This window comes from Trichechus manatus, unplaced genomic scaffold, assembly GCF_000243295.1.
Source record: "Trichechus manatus latirostris isolate Lorelei unplaced genomic scaffold, TriManLat1.0 scaffold00125, whole genome shotgun sequence".
Classification (NCBI taxonomy): Eukaryota; Metazoa; Chordata; class Mammalia; order Sirenia; family Trichechidae; genus Trichechus; species Trichechus manatus.
The window spans coordinates 8,042,469-8,065,285 of record NW_004444061.1 but is presented as its reverse complement, the minus strand read 5'-3'; the positions used below and the strand labels follow the sequence as shown (position 1 = coordinate 8,065,285).

Genomic DNA, 22,817 nt, shown 5'->3' with positions numbered 1-22,817 from the left:
AAGACGTATTGCATTGGGCAAGTCTGCTGCAAAAGTCCTCTTTCAAATCTTAAAAAACAAAGATGTTACTTTGAGGACTAAGGTACACCTGACCCAAGCCATGATATTTTCAATCACCTCATATGCATGTGAAAACTGGACAATGAATAAGGAAGACCAAACGAGAATTGATGACTTTGAATTACAGTCTTGTGAAAAATGTTGAATATACCAGGGACTGGCAGAAGAAAAAAACAAATCTGTCTTGGAAGAAGTACAGCTAGAATGCTTCTTAGAAGGGAGAATGGCGAGACTTCATCTCATGTGCTTTGGACAAGTTATCAGGAGGGAACGGTCCCTGGAGAAGGACATCATGCTTGGTAAAGTAGAGGGTAGTGAAAAAGGCTGCAACAATGGGCTCAAGCATAGCAGAGACTATGAGAATGGCAAAGGACTGGGCAGTGTTTTGTTTTGTTGTGCATAAGATTGCTGTGAGTCAGAACTGACTCTGCAGCACCTAACAACAACAACTAATGGCACAAACAGTTAGGGGCTTGACTAGTAACTGAATAGTTAGTGGTTCAACCCACCCAGAGGCCCTTGGAAGACAGGCTTGGTAATCTGATTCCAAAAGATTACGCCCTTGAAAACCTTATAGAGTAGTTCTACTCTGCACATTATGGGGTTGCCATGAGTCAAAACTAACAGCAACTAACAACAATGCAATTATTATAATTAGCAATTTACCTCTCTCTCTTCGCTTTTGCTTCACCTATGCTTTTTGTTTATTTGTGGCCACTTCTGCTTTGTGGATTTTATGTATTACCTTCTGCCTTAGTTACCTAGTGCTGCTGCAGCATAAATACTACAAGTTAGTGGCTTTAAAGAATTTCTCACAATCTGAAGGCTAAATGTCCAAATCAGGGTCTCAGTTGTGTCAATGCCTTCCTTGTTGGTAGCCCTGGGTGTTCCTTGCTTCCTTGGTGTTCTTTGGCTTATTGATAATCCTCATATGGAGTCTCTCTTCCACTATGCATGTCTCTGTGTCTATTCTGTTGTCTTACTAACTCAGAAGTGATTAGGTTTAGGATCCACCTTACGTTGGTATGACATCATTAACATGAGAAGCCCTGGTGGCAGAGTGGTTAAGAGCTTGGCTGTAAACCAAAAGATCAACAGTTCAAATCCACCAGCCACTCCTTAGAAACCCTATAGAGCAATTCGACTCTGTCCAGTAGGGTTGCTATGAGTGGGAATAGACTCAAAGGCGATAGGGGTCATTAACATGACAACAGAAAAACGCTGTTTCCAAATAGGATCACATCCCCAGATACAAGGGCCAGAAATTTAACACATATTTGGGTGGGTGAAGCGGGAGGCACAATTAAATCCCTAATACCTTCTCTGTACATGTTTAGGCTTCTGCCTATCCCCACCCTGCCCTACTGCCTGTATGTCTTTATTCACCACTCCAGAAGAGAGGATTAAAATGTAGTAACCCTCATCCATGTTTGGCCAAGCTCTCTTGGGAAATAGGGTCAGTCCTTGCTTCCACTGTGCAATACTGGTCTGATGGCAGCTGTGACTAAGGAGGCAGATACATGAACTCCCATCAGAAGAGGTACTGCAGGCACTGAGACCTCGATAGGCTCCTTTCCAAGGTGCCCACCACTCATGAGTGACACACATCAATAGGAATCTAAATAAAGTTTGGAAGTGTCAACTCCTATTATGGAGGAAAGACTTTGGAGGCATTGGAGATACCCTCCAAAAGGAAGAAGTGTCAGAAAATTCAGGAAAGAGAAATGAGTAAATAGGAAATGGGACTAAAATCAATCAAACAGGGAAGTGTGCCCCTCCCCTTCCCCAGAGAAAGCAGGTTAAAGTTATGCTTTCACAGCTGGAAGCTAAAATCAGCTGCATTATCTATAGCCCACTGAATGGAGCTCACTCATTACTATTTTACTCATGTACACACTTCATTTTGTTGCATTTTTCCTGTAAAGCCAGTCAGAATCATTTGCAGGCTATTTAACAAAAATGATGAAAATACTCAGCTGCATCTGTTCATCGTTTGGCTACCCGCATTTTTGCATAAATTTAACATGGGCTTAAGCCATCACCATTATTTTCCTCATCCCTTCCCTTCACTATTCAAATCTGCTTGCCAAAATTTATTATTATTCAGGTATCTAATGACACTACCATCCCAGTAATCAAGTCAAAATGTAGAAGATGTTGTTTTCTAAAACTGCAGCCACATATAGCATTTACCTAAGACAACAACCAGTGATTGTAGCTATGACAAACAGCTTTAATAATGAAAATAGACTCGGTTTTACCTACACAGATGCAGTTTAATTTTCTTCTTCCTTATTAGATTCTTCACTAGCTTTGCTCCTCCACCCTGTGCTCAGTTATGAAAATAAGATGGCAAACACAACAGTTCTATTCATTCTCTGTTTAATATACAATTTGTCATATACACAAAGGGGTGAAATGGTTTCTAAAAACATTGGCAGGTAATGATGACAGCAGAATCTAATTCCCTCAGGTGCTCCCTTAGTATCTCTCTCTCTGCTGGAGAATATAATAAGGTCTTCAGGATTATTGAAGTTGACAGAACACCAAGCTCAGATTAATTGCATCATAGAATTCAGAAGGAATTAGAAAAAACAAAAATACTGCCCCTGGCAAATGCATATAATTTTTATAGTTCTCTAAGGACTCTCAGTATAATATAATACAAATAAGTGAAGGGTGACTAATGTAATTGTTTTGTAGGTTTTGTGATACAGACTTTGAAAGATTAATTATTTTGGGAGTAAGAAACCTGCCATCACAAAATAAAAGAAAATATTCAGAATGGAATATCTTAAATAAAACGGAAAGAGTAATTGAAGGATAAGTAAAGGGGACAAATACATATGAATGTCCTACTACGTTCCAGGTAATTTATATTCATTGCATCATTTAATTCTCACAGATCTGCAACATGGGTATTGTTCTTAAGAAAAATGAAAACTGAAGCTGAAAGAAGTTAAGAAACTTTGCTCAAAATCTCATATCTACTAAGTGGTCGAGCAGCATTTGAATTTCACTCAAAGCCCAAACTCTTTCTTCTTTAGCATAGGGAGCTCCAGCTGAGGACTCAATATATATTTATTTGGTTAAAATATAAGGAATTTTAAGAGCTTGGTTAGTCACTTATAATCTGTTTGGACAGATGTGACATATAAACCTAAAATATAACAAAATGATACAAGGCAGCCTACATCATTACAGTTATCAAAAACCAGAAACATGTTAATACTACAAGTTAGAAAGTCTAAAATACACCAGAATATGGAATAAAACAACAACAACAACAAAGGCCTCTGTGCAGCTAAAGCAGGTATTACAGAGCAATTGTTCCTCGGTTCACACAATAAGTGTATAACTGAACGTTAAATAAAGGTACCTGGGTGGCACAAACAATTTGTGCTTGGCTACTAACCAGAAGGTTGGTGGTTGGGATCTACCCAGGGGTGCCAACGAGGATGCAATCTGTTTCTGTAAGATCACAGCCATTGAAAATCCTAGGGAGTGCAGTTCTTCTCCGAAACACAAGGTTCGCCATTGTTACCACAAATCACGGATCTGAGCCGCCTGCTGCAGAAGCCGATACTGAGACAGGGGTGAGGTGAGTGGCAAGACGGTTTTATTGTATATCGATATACAGGAGACAGAGGGGAATGAGCTCCTCCAAAAAACCTGTCTCCTCGACTGGAGACTGGCTAAAAGTTCTATATGGACAGGATTATAGTTTCTCTTTGCGGTGGTCATGTTTCTCACGTCTCAGATGAGTTAACCTCTTACTGGCAATTCTTTAAGGTTATCTGGCACTGTTAGTCACGATTTTCACATTGCAGATGAATTAATCCTAGTCCTTAAGGGTTATCAATTTGTTCTGCCACCCTTCAAGGAGAAACTTTAGTCAATCTTACTGGAATAGGAGGAGGGAGAAAGAAGAAGGAAAAAAAAGAAAATATGAGGAAAAGCGGGGCTTAGTAACAGTGGGAAGCAATGATGGTGGTTAAGCTTATGCAGCCTGTTCAACCATGAGTCTGGAATCTATTTTAGGGCAATATGTTTAGATGTTAAATGGGACTATTTCTATTGTCTAGCTTGAGAAGGATCCCTGGTGGTGCAGTGGTTAAGCGTTAAAGCTGCTAACCAAAAACGTTGGAAGTTTGAATCCACCAGCCACTCCTTGGAAACCCTATAGGGCAGTTATACTCAGTCTTATAGGGTCACTATGAGTCAGAATCAACTCTATAGCAACGGATTTGGTTTTTTGGTTTTAGGGTAAGAAGGATTGCCTGAGGCTATGAAGCTCAAGACAAAGGGTTAGACGTCCACTTCTACATTCTAAAGAAAGATGTTCACACATTCCAGAGGGCTTACTAAGAGGTAACCAAGCTCACCAAACCAAAAACCAAACACTTTGCTATAGAGTCGTTTCCAACTCATAGTGACCTTATAGGACAGAGTAGAACTGCCCCATAGAGTTTCCAAGGATGTAATCATTATGGAAGCAGATTGCCACATCTTTCTACCACAAAGCAGCTGGTGAGTTTGAACCACCAACCTTTCCATTAGCAGCCAAGCACTTAATTACGACTCCATAGGGCTTCGTGTATCAGGCTAGTCAGAATCAAAATCCATCTGCAATGTCCAGGTGACACTGGTGCAAACAGTTTGCACCAATGAATGTGCTACTGAAAGTGCTGACTCTTCTATGCCAAGAAATTTGGAAGACAGCTACCTGGCCAACCGACTGGAAGAGGTCCATATTTATGCCTATTCCCAAGAAGGCTGGTCCCACTGAATGTGGAAGTTATCGAACAATATCATTAATATCACAGACAAGTAAAATTTTGCTGAAGATCATTCAGCAAAGCGGCTGCAGCAGTATATCAACAGGGAACTGCCAGAAATTCAGGCCAGATTCAGAAGAGGATGTGGAACCAGGTATGTCATTGCTGATGTCAGATGGATCCTGGCTGAAAGCAGAGAACACCAGAAAGATGTTTACCTGTGTTTTATTTTCTATGCAGAGGCATTTGACTATGCAGATCATAACAAATTATGAATAACATTGCAAAGAATGGGAACTCCAGAACACTTAATTGTGCTCATGAAGAACCTGTACATAGATCAAGAGGTAGTCATTAGAACAGAACAAGAGGATACTGCATTGTTTAAAGTCAGGAAAGGTGTGCATCAGGGTTGTATCCTTTCACCATACCTATTCAGTCTGTATGCTGAGCAAATAATTTGAGAAGCTGGGCTATATGAAGAAGAATGGGGCATCAGAATTGGAGGAAGACTCAGTAACAGCCTGAGATATGCAGATGACACAATCTTGCTTGCTGAAAGTGAAGAGAACTTGAAGCACTTACTGATGAAGATCAAAGACCACAGCCTTCAGTATCGATTACACCTCAACTTAAAAAAAACAAAAATCTCATAATTGGACCAATAAGCAACATCACGATAAATGGAGAAAAGATTGAAGTTGTCAAGGATTTCGTTATACTGGATCCACAACTAACACCCATAGAAGCAGCAATCAAGAAATCAAAAGACTCATTGCATTGGGCAAATCTGCTGCAGAAGACCTCTTTAAAGTGTTGAAAAGCAAATATGTCACCTTGAGGACTAAGGTGCGCCTGACCCAAGCCATGGTGTTTTAAATCGCATCATATGCATGTGAAACCCAGACAATGAATAAGGAAGATCAAAGAAGAATTGATGCCTTTGAATTGTGGTGTAGGTGAATAATATTGAATATACCATGGACTGCTGAAAGAATGAACAAATCAGTCTTGGAAGAAGTACAGCCAGAATGCTCCTTAGAAGGAAGGATGGCAAGCCTACATCTTAACACACTTTGGACATGTTATCAGGAGGGATCAGTCCCTGGAAATAAGTGCCCAGAGGCACCCCACTCCACCAGGAAGCCTCCTGCTCACAGGCATTCAGCTCTCTTGCTCCGTGGGTCGGCTCCAGCGCTGTCTTTCACCCGTCTCCTGTTTCTGCTGCTGTAGGTTCTCTGCTGCTGCTGGTCCTCTGTCACTGCCGCACATCTATCCATTCACAGTTTTAAAACCACTTCCACATTTTAGGTATCTGTTAGAGCAGCTCCCCACTCTCTCAGTACCAAATTCTGTCTTAGTCATCCAGTGCTGCTATAACAAACACCACAAGTGGATGGTTTATTTCCTCACAGTCAAAATAGGCTAAAAGTCATCAGCTCCAGGGGAAGGCTTTTTCTCTCTGTCGGCCTTCTCATCAGTGTTCCCCTGGACTAGGAGCTTCTCGGCGCAGGGACCCCGGTCCAAAAGGCGCGCTCTGCTCCTGGCACTGCTTTCTTGATGGTATGAGGTCCCCCCATCTCACTGCTCACTTCTGTCTTTTATATCTCAAGAGATTGCCTCAGGACACAATCCAGTCTTGTAGATCAGGCTCTGCCTTAGTAACACAACTGCCACCCATCCTCCCTCATTAACATCACAGAGGCAGGTTTACAACATACAGGAAAATCACACAGTACCAGGAATCATGGCCTAGCCAAACTGATACACACATTTTTGGGGGGACACAATTCAAACCATGACACTTGGTAAAATACAGGGTCAGCAAAAAAGAGGAAGACCCTCAAGGAGATGGATTGACACAGTGGCTGCAACAATGGGCTCAAGCATAACAAAGATTGTGGGCCTGGCGCAGGACCGGGTAGTGTTTCGTTCTGTAGTACATATGGTCTCTAAGAGTCGGAACTGACTTGACAGCACCTAGCAACAACAGACAGCAGGGAAATGGCTGAAACTAGTTGGTATGCTGGCAGCAGTGAGCAATAATAGCTGCCAGCCTCATAGCAAGGCAGAAAACAGAAACTGTAAAAAACATTTTTAAGAACTGCAAAATCAGATCCGTATTCACTTTTTGCATTGAGGAAAGCTCACCCCCACCCTTCTCACATATATTCACACATAATCAAGTGGTTTTTTGGGTGTCTTAGCTATCTAGTGCTGCTATAACAGAAATACCACAAGTGAGTGGTTTTAACGAACAGAACTTTATTTTCTCACAGTTTAGGAGGCTAGAAGTCCAAATTCAGAGCACCTGCTCTTGGGGAAGGCTTCGTATCTCTGGAGGAAGGTCCTTGTCTCTTCAGCTTGTGCTTCCTGGTTCCTTCGAGATCACCATGCGTCTTAGCATATATCTTAACCCATCTCTCCTCTACTTACTTTTTAAATAATCTCTTTTATATCTCAAAAGAGATTAACTCAACATACACCCTATACTAATCCTGCCTCTTTAACATCACAAAGACAACTCATTCCCAAATGAGATTATAAATGCATGCATAGAAGTTAGGATTTACAACACATATTTGGGGGGACACAATTCAGTCCATAACACTGGGAAAGTCTGATTCAATAGGTCCAAGGTGAAGAAATTTTGATAGCATTAACCAGCACAGAATCCAGTGCAAAATGAATTCAAAGGGAGATGAAATTGCCTTAGTCCCCAGGGTGGGATAATCTTGTAGTAAAAAAGAACTTTGCACATTTTGCTCTCAGTCTGTACCTACAAAGGGAAGGCAAGCTAGGGAAGTGATTGGGCTTATTTATGAGATTGCTTAAGGATACATTACACAGAAGATAAACTAGAGAAATTGTATGGTCATGTTTGCTCATATACAATCAAATGCTCTGCACAATTGATATAGCCAATAAAATCATGAGATGCTACATATGCTGTATAAAATATCAGAATAGGGGCATTTTGCTTGGAAGATGTCCAGGAGACAGTGTATGGTATAATTTATTGCATTGCCTAACTCCTGAATTCACAGATGTCTGAGAATAAAATGAGAAAGAAAAATATAAAGAAAGCCACATGTAGCAAGTCAAGGAAGCAAAAGACCTTGCCCACAAGAGAGGGTTGCAACTTTTGTTCACTGAGGAGTCCTGTTTCACAGAGTGCTCAGGGCATCGTGAACATTAATAAAGTTGACTGAGACTAAATATTAGAAAACTCCCTCACTCAACTCAGTAAATTAAACTCAATTCACTAACGTGAGTTATCAAAGTGGCACTTAATAAACACATAGGAAATGAAGGTTGTTTTGGAACACTCTTTTTTGTTTGTTTGTTCATTTATTCATTTTGTTTGTTTTAAATCTCATGAGGTATCCATACTTTTGAAAGCAAATTATTGTTCACATTTTTGCAAAATTACAGACAGAAAGGAATTCATTATTACGCCTAATACAAACTTTCACTAAAAGTTTTCCCTCTTTCTAACAAATGAAGTCCTTTTTTTTATCCACCCTACTTCATCTGTCAAATAAATGACCTTAAATGGTTTGCTCCATTCACCTGATTTGCCCATTTTGGGTAATTTTCCCAACATTAAATTATCCTGAAAGTATCAACTCTCTGATTACTCCTTACTCCTGAGGTCTCTTCTACCTTTGCCACATATTATATTTTGATTCTTTACACAAATATTTATTGTCTATTTCCTACGTGCTAAGGACTGTTATAGATTATGGACATACAACAACAAATTAGAGAGAACACCCTCTTCCTCGGAGCTCAGCAACTATCAGGGATAACAAACAGATGTACAGCGGTGATTGTCTGGGGGCCGCGGGGTGAAAGGAACAGAAAACAAAAGAAAAATAGGAAATGCCTCCACTCTGCCTCATAGTCAAACCTGTGGCCGTCAAGTAGATTCCGACTCTTGGGACCTTATGGGACAGAGCAGAACTGCCCCATGGGCTTACCAAGGCCTTAAATCTGTATGGAAGCGAACTGCCACATCTTCCTCCCACAGAGCGGCTGGTGGGTTCAAACGGCCCACCTTCCGGTTAGCAGTTGAGCGCTTAACCACTGTGCTACCAGGGCGCCTTCTCTGCCTCATAGGGCCTCCATTTCCCGCTCCTCTGACCAGAAAGGGGTGACTTCTTTAGAAACCATTTTCAATTTGCAACTGGCGTGCGTTCCAGGTTTCATGCTTGGAGATAACGAAGAAAAGGAAAACAAGACCAGACAGGCGAAGAGACAAAACAAGCCAGGAAACTCAGCCAGTTTAGTAGTAGTTTGAGCTCCCTAGCTCACCTGCTAGCATTGGTTTTCACAGTCCTCAGATGGCTGCTTCATGCGTACGGCTCAGGATTCTTAGTTGCATTGTTAGTAGGAAAGTGAAGATGAGTTATGCTTTTTCTACCTAAATGGGAATGTAAACCCCCAGTGAGTACAACCTTTATAGTTATCCAACATCACATCTCTGTACAAGTATCTCTGAGCAGTGTCCAGACATTCTTACTTCTGTCAAAGAAAAGTCTATGACCCACGTCCTTGTATGTCATTGATCCCTAAAAGTAGGCCACGGTTTAGAAATGCAAGAACTGATCAGTCTTCTTTGGGGTTTCTTTACCAGAGCCTCCAGAGTCCGAAAGCTGGTTCAAGTCCAGCCTCATTTTTGCCTCATCCCTGCCATGGTCTTCGATGATTTTTTCTTCTTCAGATGTGATTATCTCACCACATGGAGCCCAATAAGAAGATGACCCTATTCATTCTGTACTGAAAACTACATAATATCCTGTTCTACTGATGTCTATCATAATTTATATTACCAGGCCATAATAGATGAGCTTGAAAACTGTTTCCAGTGCTTCCAGACATCTAGTATTAAAAGAGCATTGTTGCAGTCAACAACTTTGTGTATACCATTACATACATGTTCTAATATACTTGTTAAAAAAAAGTCCTAAAAGCAGAATTTCTGAATTTATGTATTTAAAAAAATTAAAGGGTGATGTGTCATTCCCTTCTATTTTTTTTCAAATTACCTAAAAATAACATTTTTTGAGAAACTCTAGTTTCTAAGACTTTTCATATAATATTCGGTACCACAACTTTCTTACCACTTTTGAAACAGTATTACAAGAGCTTATTTCCTTTTTCATCCATTCTTCTAGACCAGTGCTGTCCAGTGAAGTCTCTGAGATAGAAATGTTTATATGCTGTCATGGATTGAATTGTGTCCCCCATAAAATGTGTGTAGCAACTTGGCTAGGTCACGATTCCCAGTATTATATGATTGTGTTATCTGATGTGATTTCCTTATGTGTTGTAAACTCTATCACTATAATGAGATTATATGTGATCTCCTTATGTGTTGTAAATTCTATCACTGTGATGAGGTTATACCGATGAAGCTGACAAGATTAGATAGTGTCTTAATGTAATCTCTTTTGAGATATAAAAGAGAGAAGTGAGCAGAGACACAAGGGAACCTCATACCACCAAGAAAGCAGTGCCAGGAGCAGAGCGCGTCCTTTGGACCTGAGGTTCCTGCGCTGAGATGCTCCCAGACCAAGCGAAGACTGATGTATCACAAGGACCTTCCAGACCAAGGGAAGCTTGATGACACAGACCTTCCCCCAGAGCAGACAGAGAAAGCGTTCCCCTGGAGCTGACGCCCTGAATTTGGACTTGTAGCCTAATAGACTGTGAGAGAATAAATTTCTCTTTGTTAAAGCCATCCACTTCTGTTAGAGCAGCACTAGATGACCAAGACATACGCTATCCAAATCTATAGTAATTAAACACTTGAAATGTGGCTAGTGTGACAGAGGAACTAACTAAACTTTAGATTTTTGTTTAATATTAACTAATTTAAATTAAATAGACACGTATATTTAGTGGCTACTATATTGAACAACAAAGATCTACCCTATGAGTCCTTGAGCATGGTAACTGTGTCTTTTATTTCTGTATTTCTAGCACATAGGCTAGTCAGGACAGTTTAGGCTCTGCTGTGGTAACAAATCAGCCCAATGACCCCTGTTATTCTTGTGTGTCCAGTCGATTCCGACTCAAAGCAACCTTATAGGACAGAGTAGAACTGCCCCATAAGGTTTCCAAGGCTGTAATCTTTATGGAAGCAGATCGCCAAGTCTTTTCTTCCACAGAGTACCTGTTGGATTTGAACTGCTGATCTTTCAGTTAGCAGCCAAGCTCTTAACTATTGCACCACCAGTGCTCCTTGTTTTAACATTACCAAGTTTACTTCTTGCTCATCTAACGTGTGGTTTGGGGGAAGCTTTGCTTCACACCATTTCAAGGTCTCAGGCTAATTGAAGTGCAAATAACTTGCAGCTATATCATTTGAAACACAAGATGTCTATAGTTTGCATAATGGGAGAAAGAGTGCTTGAGAATTCAAACCACCTCTTCTGTACTTCACTAAAAACTCATTCTGTACATCACTAAAATTCACATGCATCTGCTTGAATGCAAGGGGACTGGGGAATGTGGGGGAGTACATGGTTATTAAGTGATTAGTAATTATCTCTGTCACATAAACTGTCTGGCACATAATACTCTATGAATGTTTATTGGATATTGAATAAGAGAAGATTTTGATTAGTGTGTGTTCCAGAGAAAAGAAAATGTATTGATACTGAGGTGAAAAAGGCTTTTTTTTTTTTTAAAAAAAAAAAAAGGCTATTCTGGGGAGACTGATTAACAAGTGTAAGATTTGGGCACGTTGGGTAGACAAAAATGGCGGACGATAGGTTAAGGAGTTTAAAATATACTTGAAAGACAACAGCCACCTAATACTTCTCTGGACCATGAAAACATCAGATCTTTTTTTTTTTTTAATTAAGATTAATATGACATTGGAAAGGAAGAGATTGTCTCCTTTCCCAAAACAGCAAAATGGAAAGAGAATATGGGTGAAAGTAGAGAGGAATGTTTGAGTTGGCAAATAAATGTGGAAATAGAAATGAAAAAATAGCACTGAGACAACTAACATTTATTGCTACTTACGACATTCCGTACACTGCTCTGAACACTTTACATCTATTACTTCATTAAACTCCATAACAAACGTATGATATACTGTAACTTTTCTCCAGTTTGCAAATGAAGAAACTAAAGAATTAATAGAGCCGTTAAGGAATTTATTTAAAAAAAAAAAACACAGCTAGTAAGTGGTGACTTCGTTTGTCTACAAAACGAGATGTTGTATCTGCTGAAAATAATAGATAAGTACAGAAGTTTGGAGTGAGGCCTTGAGCAACTGTGGAAAAGTTCTGAATATCATCTTGATCAATACAATAAGGCAGTAAACCCTCTTGTATTTAGTAACAGCTATGTCTTGTCACTCCAATTTTCTACCCCAAAGTTAGTTATGTGGAGAATTTTTCAACAAAAGTACAAATTGTTCCTAAACACAGAGCTAGCTTGTTCTATTGGGGCTGATGGTTCTTTCTGGAAATTTCAATATTCCGTGTCTCTTTTTTTGTTACTTTTTATTCACATTTTAGCTAATAAGCAACTCTGCAGGGTATTGTGTCAGATTATTTGCTTTTGCAATTCAAACTGGATGTTAGTTTCAACAGTGTTGATATAAAATTTGATGAAGAAAGACTTCATTTATATGTAAAGCTATTTGTATCTTATTTATCAATATTAGAGTCCAGGCCATTTCTGACTAACTCTTCACCATTGTTATGGAGTATTAGAAGTTGAGGGCATTTTTTGTATATAAAAGCGTACAGTCTGCTAATTTTAAAGTCAAGAATATTTCTTTCTTTAATTTATTACTAAAGTATTTTTTACATTGCATTACTTATAAAAAATTTTTCTGGGACAAGTAGAATGCTTGTCACTGAAAAGATATAGGCCCTTGGCTATACCATTTTGCGGCTCTACAAAATCAGTGAGAACTCAGAAACAATGTTTGGCAGTACAAACTTACACAGTTTCACATCAATGATTTGTCAGGTGGGAGTACATTTTGCTGAGAACAGATGACATCTGTAGAAAATCAAATAAGGCAAAGCAATAGTTTTGAAAGTGCCATTCTACTTTTCATCCATTTCCTAATGTCATGTTTCTCAAATTGCGACATGTTCTCATTCCTGCTGTGTTATGTTGATGCTTTGGAAATAGAAACTAAAAATCAAACTATACTGTAAAATGTTACCTCAGTTGAGGAAAGAGATATTCATTATCTTTATTATAAGCACCATGATTTATCAATGCATCTGATTCTATGACGAGCCAGGCAAAAAGTGTTCTCTCTCAGTTTGTATGAGGCTTGACCTGGTCCATGAAGCCCTTCAACATTTATGCAAATGAAATCGTGTATGTGCATTTTCCCAGGAAAATCTATAGTGGTAAAATATTCAGTTTGTAAAATCAGCCGAGATTACCTGCTCTTTTTTAGACAAAATTATTTGCTCACTCTTCCACTCTTTCTCTCATTCTATAAGCAGCTGAAACTGAAGGAAAACTATTAGCAGCTGCTAGAAATCTCTTCATATGAGAAAAAAGAGAAACTCAAGAAATTAAGTTAGATTTAATGCATATCTACCTGATATTTGGGGACCTGAGAAATGATCCCCCACATAGGGAGACATTATGTTCATGGGAAATTTCATATGGGACTTGCTTTTAAAAGGTTCAGGCTGAGAAAAAAATAGAGACCATGTTAATAGTCCACATATTGTTGTTGAGTGCTACCAAACCAGTTGCCATCGAGTTGACTCCGACTCATAGCGACCGTATAGGACAGAGTAGAACTGCCCCATAAAGTTTCCAAGGAGCAGCTGGTGGATTTGAACTGCCAACCTTTCGGTTAGCAGCCAAGCTCTTAACCACTGTGCCACCAGAGTTCCTGTTGAGTGTTAACGGGAGGTGAATTGGAGTGGTGGGGAGGAAAGAAAATTGTAAGAAAAAAAGTGTGTGTGTGTGCTTGTGTGTGTGTGTGAGAGAGAGAGAGAGATGCAGAGATGTACAAAGAGGAGAAATACAGGATAAATCTTTTCTTTTTTTTAGTTTTTTTTTAATATCAGATTTTTTGACGTATAATTACGTACAAAACTTATTCTCTGTAAGGGTATAGTTTAATGAGTTTTGGTAAATGTATGCAGTATTGTAACCACCACCACAATCAAGATATAAAACATTTATTTTCGTTATCCAAAAAAGTTCCCTCGTGCCCTTTTTCTCCTCGCACCCAGCCCTTGCAAATAATGATTCACTTTCTGTGCTCATAACCCATAAACTTATTACCATTGGGTCCAGTCAATTCCGACTCATAGTGACCCTCTATGTGGGGCTTACATGTTGCTGTGATGCTGGAAGCCGTGCCACCAGTATTGAGATACCAGCAGGGTCACCCACAGAGGACAGGTTTCAGCTGAGCTTCCAGACTAAGACAGACTAGGAAGAAGGACCCAACAATCTACTTCTGAAAAACATTAGCCAGTGAAAACCTTATGAATAGCAATAGAACATTGTCTGATATAGTGCCGGAAGATGAGCCCCCCAGGTTGAAAGGCACTCAAAAGACAACTGGAGAAGAGCTGCCTCCTCAAAGTAGAGTTGACCTTAATGACATGGATGGAGTCAAGCTTTCAGGGCCTTCATATGCTGGTGTGGCACGACTCAAAATGAGAAGAAAGAGTCGCAAGCATCCAAGTATCCATTAATTATCGGAACATGAAATATATGAAGTATGAATCTAGGAAGACTGGAAATCATCAAAAATGAAATGGAACCCATAAACATCAATGTCCTAGGCATCAGTGAGCTGAAATGGACTGGTACTGCCCATTTTGAATCAGACAATCATATGATCTACTATGCTGGGAATGACAGCTTGAAGAGGAATGACATTGCATTCATCATCAAAAAAGAACATTTCAAGATCTATTCTGAAGTACAATGCTGTCAGTGATAGGATAATATGCATATGCCTACAAGGAAGACCAGTTAATAGGACTATTATGCAAATTTACACACAAACTGCTAAGGACAAAGATGAAGAAATTGAAGAATTTTTACCAAGTTCTGCAGTCTGAAATTGATCGAACATGCAATCAGGATGCATTGATAATTACTGGTGATTTGAATGCGAAAGTTGGAAACGAAGAAGAAGCACTAGTTGAAAAGTAAGGCGTTAGTAATAGAAATGATGCCGGAGATCACATGATAGAATTTTGCAAGACCATCAACTTCTTCATTGCAAATACCTTTTTTCACCAACATAAACAGCAACTATACGCATGGACCTCACCAGATGGAATACCCAGGAATCAAATCGACTACTTCTGTGGAAAGAGACAATGGAAAACCTCGATATCATAAGTTAGAACAAGGCCAGGGACTGACTGTGAAACAGACCATCAATTGCTCATATGCAAGTTCAAGTTGAAACTGAAGAAAATTAAGACAAGTCCATGAGATCCAAAGTACAACCTTGAGTATATCCCACCTGAATGTAGAGATCATCTCAGGAATAGATTTGACACGTTAAACACTAATGACCGAAGACCAGACGGGTTGTGGAAAGACATCAAGGACATCATATGTGAAGAAAGCAAGAGGTCATTAAAAAGACAGGAAAGAAAGAAAAGACCAAATGGATGTCAGAAGAGACTCTGAAACTTGCTCTTGAACATCAAGTAGCTAAAGTAAAAGGATGATGCAGTAAAAGAACTGATGAAGTAAAAAGAAATGATGAAGTAAAAGAACTGAACGGAAGAGTTCAAAAGGCAGCTCGAGGAGACAAAGTAAAGTATTATAATGACATGTGCAAAGAGCTGTAGGTAGAAAACCAAAAGGGAAGAACATGCTCAGCATTTCTCAAACTGAAAGAACTGAAATTAAAATTCAAGCCTTGAGTTGCAATAGTGAAGGATTCTATGAGGAAAATATTAAATGATGCAGGAAACATCAAAAGAAGATGGATGGAATATGCAGAGTCATTATACCAAAAAGAATTAGTCAATGTTCAACCATTTCAAGAGGTAGCATATGATCACGAACCACTGGTACTGATGGAAGAAGTCCAAGCTGCACGGAAGGCATTGGCCAAAAACAAGGCTCCAGGAATTGATGGAGTATCAGTTGAGATGTTTCAACAAATGGATGCAGCACTGGAAGTGCTCACTCATCTATGCCAGGAAATTTGGAAGACAGCTACCTGGCCAACCGACTGGAAGAGTTCCATATTTATGCCTATTCCCAAGAAAGGTGATCCAATCAAATGTAGAAATTATCAAACAATATCATTAATAACACACACAAATAAAATTTTGCTTAAGATCATTCAAAAGTGGCTGCAGCAGTATATTCACAGGGAACTGCCAGAAATTCAGGCTGGATTCAGAAGAGGACGTGGAATCAGGCATATCATTGCTGATGTCAGATGGATCCTGGCTGAAAGCAGAGAATACCAGAGATGTTTAAACCTGTGTTTTATTGACTATACTAAGGCATTCGACTGTGTGGATCATAACACATTATGGATAACATTTCAAAGAATGGGAATTCCAGAACACTTAATTGTGTTCGTGAGGAACCTGTACATAGATCAAGAGGCAGTTGTTCAGATAGAACAAGAGGAAACTGTGTGGTTTAAAGCCAGGAAAGGTGTGCATCAGGGTTGTATCCTTTCACCATACCTATTCAATCTGTATGCTGAGCAAATAATCAGAGAAGCTGGGCTATATGAAGAAGAATGGGGCATCAGGATTGGAGGAAGACTCATTAATAACCTGTGATATGCAGATAACACAACCTTGCTTGCTGAAAGTGAAGAGGACTTGAAGCACTTACTGATGAAGATCAAAGACCACGGCCTTCAGTATGGATTACACCTCAACTTAAAGAAAACAAAAATCTCATAATTGGACCAATAAGCAACATCACGATAAATGAAGAAAAGATTGAAGTTGTCAAGGATTTCGTTATACTGGATCCACAACCAACACCCATAGAAGCAGCAATCAAGAAATCAAAAGACTCATTACATTGGGCAAATCTACTGCAGAAGACCTCTTTAAAGTGTTGAAAATCAAATACGTCACCTTGAAGACTAAGGTGTACCTGACCCAAGCCATCGTATTTTCAATCGCATTATATGCATATGAAAGCTGAACAATGAATAAGGAAGATCAAAGAAGAATTGATGCCTTTGAATTGTGGTGTTGGCGAAGAATATTGAATATACCATGGACTGCTAAAAGAATGAACAAATCAGTCTTGGAAGAAGTACAACCAGAATGTCCTTTAGAAGCAAGGAAGGCGAGACTACATCTTACATAATTTGGACATGTTGTCAGGAGGGATCAGTCCCCAGAAAAAGACATCATGCTTGGTTAAGTACAGGGTAAGCAAAAAAGAGGAAGACCCTCAAGGAGATGGATTGACACAGTGGCTGCAACAATGGACTCAAGCATAACAAAGATTGTGGGCATGGTGCAGGACCAGGTAGTGTTTCATTCTGTAGTACATAGGGTTGCTATGAGTTGGAACTGGCTTGATGACACCTAACAACAACAGGACAGAGTAGAAGTGCCCGTAGGGTTTCCAGGAGTAGCTGGTAGGTTTGAACTGCTGATCTTTCACTTAGCAGCCTGAACTCTTAATTACTGTCCCATCAGGGCTCCTCTGTGCTTATGGTCTTGCCTTTCTAAATACTATATGAAGAGAATCACAGCTTTCAGTCCTTTTATTTGACTTCTTTAACTTAACGCTATTGAGAGTCTTTCATATTGTAGCATGTATCAGTAATCCATCCCTTTCTGTTGGTGAGTATTATCCTACTGTATGTATATACCACAATTTGTGTATCTGTTCATCAGTTTGAGGCTGTTATGAATAAAGCAGCCATGAACCATTGAGTGCGGTTTGTTGTGTGAGTAGTTGGTTTAATTTTTCTTAGGTAAATACCTAGGAGTAGAATTCTGAGTCTCCAGTTTATGTTTAACTTTATAAGAAACTGAAAATCTTTTCTAAAATGTTTAGCATTTTGCATTTCCAGTAGCAAAGAAAGAGGGCTCTAACTGCTTCACATCTTCCCTAACACTTGGTATTGTTTCTATTTTTAATTTTAGTCATGTTAGTGAGTTTTCAAGGAGCCTTGGTGGTGCAGTGGTTAAGGACTCAGCTGCTAACTGAAAGGTCGTGGTTTGAACCCACCAGCTACTTCCCAGGAGAAAGATGTGGTGGTCTGCTTCTGTAAAGATTATAGCCTTGGAAGAAACCCTATGAGGCAGTTCTACTCTGTGCTGTAGGGTTGCTATAAGTTGGAATTGATTAGATGACAACTTTTTTTGTTGTTTTGTTTTGTTTTAGTGGATTTTCAGTGGTAAGACATTGCCATTTTAACTTGCATTTCCCTAATGACTAATGATGCTGAGCATCTTCATATTGCTTACTAATATTCCCATATATTCTCTTCTGAAGAGTCTGCCCAAATCTTTTGTCCATTATTTCTTGAAGGTTTTTTGCTTATTTTTACAATTGAATTGTAAGAGTTCTTTATACATTCTGAAACAATCTTTTATCAAATGTCTTTTTTACAAACTTTTTTTTCCCTAGTCTTCACAGAAAGAATTTTGAAAAAGAGAAAAAAAAATTCAAGTAAGCCTTGAAATTCACAGTACCTGATTTCAAGGCTTATTATAAAGGTACAGTAATTAAGACAATATGAGATTGTTGTCCGGAAGGACATGTAGAAAAATGGAACTAAATAGATATTCCAGAAATAACCCCAGACATATATATGGTTAGTTTATTTTCAATAAAGTTATTAATATATTTCAAGGGAGGAAAGATAGTTTTTTCAACAAACAGTGCAGGAAAACCTGGATATCTATATATGAAAAAAATGTATTTCTAGCCTTACCTCAATTTACATACAAAAATGAACTTGAAACTTTTGAGCTAACACAATAAAACTTCTACAAGAAAACAAAGGAGAAAACCATTTTGACCTTTAATTAGGCAAAGATTTCCTAAAGGAGACACAAAAAGCATGAACCATAAAGTTATTACAAAAGTTTAATTACCCTGAACACTTCTTCAGCACTCCCTCTCTCAGGGATGAGTGAAAGAGATAGAGCCACTATATGACTAAATGAATTAAGATATACCATGCATTTAGGAGACTACCTGGCACTGTGTACCTGATAGCTATTACTTAATAGCTGTCATCACTAAGGTAAAGAGGTTGATGACTTTAGATTAAGGAGATTTGGGCTTTGATGCAACAGAGTACACATTAGCTTCCACTTTTTGTCTGTTTCTTTTTTCTAACTAGAATATATCATGAAACACTTGTGTATACTGAAAAATAAACCAAAAAAACCAAACCCGTTGCCGCTGAGTTGATTCTGACTCATAGAGAACCTATAGGACAGAGTAGAACTGCCCTCATAGGGTTTCCAAGGAGCGGCCAGGTCTCCATATAAAATACCAACCAGGTATAAATCCTACACTTCAAATACAACTTCACATTTATCATCTAATAACCTAATTTAACCCTCAATTTTTCTTTTAAAAAGGGTGTATATTATACATTTTTATAATTCTTAAACCATCAAAACCAACAATATTTCCATAGTTTGAATTTTGGTTTTTCTTAAGATCAATATTTTTGAATTTCACTGTTTCCCATTAATTTTGCCATTATGTACATTACTCTTCTGGCTTGTTCTACAGACTACCTATTATGTGTTGTTAAGTTTCTACAAATTTCTTATTCTAAAGAGTCTTTATCTCCAAGAATGAATTCTTTCTTTTTACCTAGTTTTGAAGCTGTAGTCGTTTTACAGCCCACATAATAATATCTTTGGGTGTTAAGTGAAGTACACAGTTAAGAATACCTAACTTGACTCTATACCCAGGGATCAAAAAGTGGGTAGACCTTTCATTGTACCCAGGCAAACCTGAACAAATAACTTTGATGACCCTCCTGTCAATTTTTTTCTTGTGGCTGTAAAACAGATAGAAGCAGTCCACCTAGGGGGAAAAAATAATCCAAGCCACAACATTCTCCTTTGTGATTCTTCCCTATTAGGACACAACCCTGGAAATACCTAAGGTCAAAAATGAAGGTAGCTCTGCTCTAGGCCTTAAGAAAAGCTCTCTGGTTTGTGGGTCCACCTGCCTCGGTTGTTGATGTTAGATGCCTTAGAGTCAGCCACTGACTGGTGAGCCCATATACAGTGGTTTTCATTGGCTGATTTTAAGAAGCAGATAACCAGGCTTTTCTTTCTACTCTGTTTTAGTCTGGAACCTCCACTGAAACCTGTTCAGCATCACAGCAACATGCAAGCCTCCACTGACAGAGGAGTGTTGGCTGTGTTTGAGGTACATTGGCCAGGAATGGAACCGACATCTTCATGGAAGGCAAGAATTCTACCACTGAACCACCATTGCCTTCATTCCTGTTTCTGGCAAGACCAAAAGCACTCCACACTTATTCAACCTTTGCTTACTAGGGCTGTGCACAAAGATTTGAGACCAAAGCCTTATTATAGTCTACACTTAGTTTTGGGACCTCATAAGGTAAGTTGAAACGTCAAGGGTAAGAAGATGTCATTCCTTGTCTTTAGGTCAAATACAATTTTAACCTCACCTCATTTACTTCCAGCATTAATAATCTGATTTATATGAGTTCCTGTCTTCATTATTCACATCCTTTAAAGGGGTAGGTGTTATCTTGATTTTCCCAGAAATATACAAGTTGGCCCTCCATATCTGCAGGTTCTGCATCAGGGGATTCAGCCAATCGTGGATCAAAAATATTCAGTAAAAAAAGAAAGTTCCAGGAGGGGAAAGTAAGGAATCATGGAGATGACACCAAGTTTCTGACTTGGCTGGATGGTGGTGTTGACTCACAGAAATGAGGAACACAGGAGGACAGGCAGATTGGAAGTGTGTGGAGCAGGAAGGAGGAAGAGTCCATTTTGGGGCTTGTAGAGTTTAAGAGATCTACAGACCATCTAAGTGGAGATGTACAGGAGGCAGCTAGAAAAACAGGTCTAGATCTCAGGAAAAAAAATAGCTCTGAAATACCAATTATATGTTTAGGAAATTTATTGTGAGTCATTGAGGGATTAACAGTCAAAAAAATACATTTTTCACCACAGACAGTTTACTTGTGAAGGAACCAGTGGCTATGCTCAAGGCCAGCAGAGTTTGGGGAGCATTACAAGGTTTAGAGACCTTTAGCCAATTAATTTATCAAGATTCTTATGGGACTTTCACCATCAGTGAATCCATCATTACTGATTCACCAAGGTTTCCTCATAAAGGAATTTTAATTGATACATCCAGACACTATCTGCCGATCAAGGCTATTCTAAAAACTTTGGATGCCATGAGTTTTAATAAGTTTAATGTTCTCCACCGGCATGTAGTTGATGACCGGTCTTTCCCTTATCAGAGCATCACTTTTCCTGAGTTAAGCAATAAAGGAAGCTATTCTTTGTCACATGTTTATACACCAAATGATGTCCGCAAGGTGACTGAATATGCTCGATTACGAGGGATTAGAGTCATTCCAGAGTTTGATTCCCCTGGACATTACGCTGTCTTGGGGAGAGTCAGAATGACCTCCTTACACAATGTTACAATGCACAAAAGCTATCTGGAGATTTTGGACCTATAAACCCTACTGTGAATACAACTTATAACTTCCTGTATAAATTTTTCAAAGAAATTAGTAAGGTGTTTCCAGATCAGTTCATTCTTTTGTGAGGCGATGAAGCGGAATTTTACTGCTGGGCATCAAATCCAAAAATCCAAAATTTCATGAAGCAAAAAGGCTTTGGCACAGATTATAAAAAAGTAGAATCTTTCTATGTTCAGAAGCTTGTGGACATTATTGCAGCTGTAAACAAGAGATCTGTAGTCTGGCAAGAGGTTTTTGATGGTAATACGGAGCTTCAGCCAGGCACAGTAGTTGAAATATGGAAAGCAGAGAACTATCCTGAAGAAGAAACGAAAGTCACAGAAGTTGGATACCCTGTAATCCTTGCTGCTCCTTGGTACTTAGATTTGATTAGTTATAGACAAGACTGGAAAACATACTATGAAGTGGAACCTCTTAATTTTCCTGGTTCTCAGGAACAGAAAAAATTCATGATTGGTGGAGAAGCTTGCCTATGGGGAGAATATGTGGATGCAACTAACCTCACTCCAAGATTATGGCCACAGGCAAGTGCTGTTGGTGAGAGACTCTGGAGTCACAAAGGTGTCAGAAATTTAGAAGATGCCTGCCACAGATTAATAAGGCACCGCTGCAGAACGGTCAGACGTGGAATAGCTGCACAACCCCTTTTTACTGGATATTGTAACTATAAGGAGAGTCATAAAAATAGCCTAAACAAAAAAGACAAATAGGAGGGAAAAAAAAAGGCTACAGCAATCTGTACTAGAATTTGACTTTGAAATCATGGAAATTAAGATTTGTGAGACTGTGTTTGGAATAAAATATATCTTTTTATTGATTTAAAAAAAAGAAAGTTCCAAAAAGCAAAACTTGAATTTCCATGCACCTCACACCATGCTGAATCCACATGAATGAACTGTGCATAGGCATACCCTGCTGTAGCCTCCTTCCATTTCACAGATCCTCGGTCTCTCTCCAACATTTGTTGTATCAGCATTGTTCACATCATGTCTTGTCATTCTTCCCTAAACAATATAGTATAATGACTATTTATATAGCCTTTATATTGTACTAGGTATTATTAGTAATCTAGAGATGATTTGAAGTATATAGGAGGATGTGAGTAGGTTATATGCAAATGCTACTCCATTTTAAATAAGGGACTTGCGCATTCTAGGATTTTGGTATCTGTGGAGGGGTCCTTGAGCCAGTCTCCCACAGATACCAAGGGACAACTGTACTCTCATGTTAACAAATTCCACATAATTCCTTGCACTGTATTAACAGCTGTA

General features: G+C 39.0%; 1 pseudogene; it reads left to right on the top strand.

Annotated features, from left to right (window-relative positions):
- The first annotated feature begins 20,520 nt into the window (after positions 1 to 20,520).
- Positions 20,521 to 22,256, top strand: LOC101349906 (beta-hexosaminidase subunit beta pseudogene; annotated as a pseudogene).
- The last annotated feature ends 561 nt before the right edge of the window (positions 22,257 to 22,817 follow it).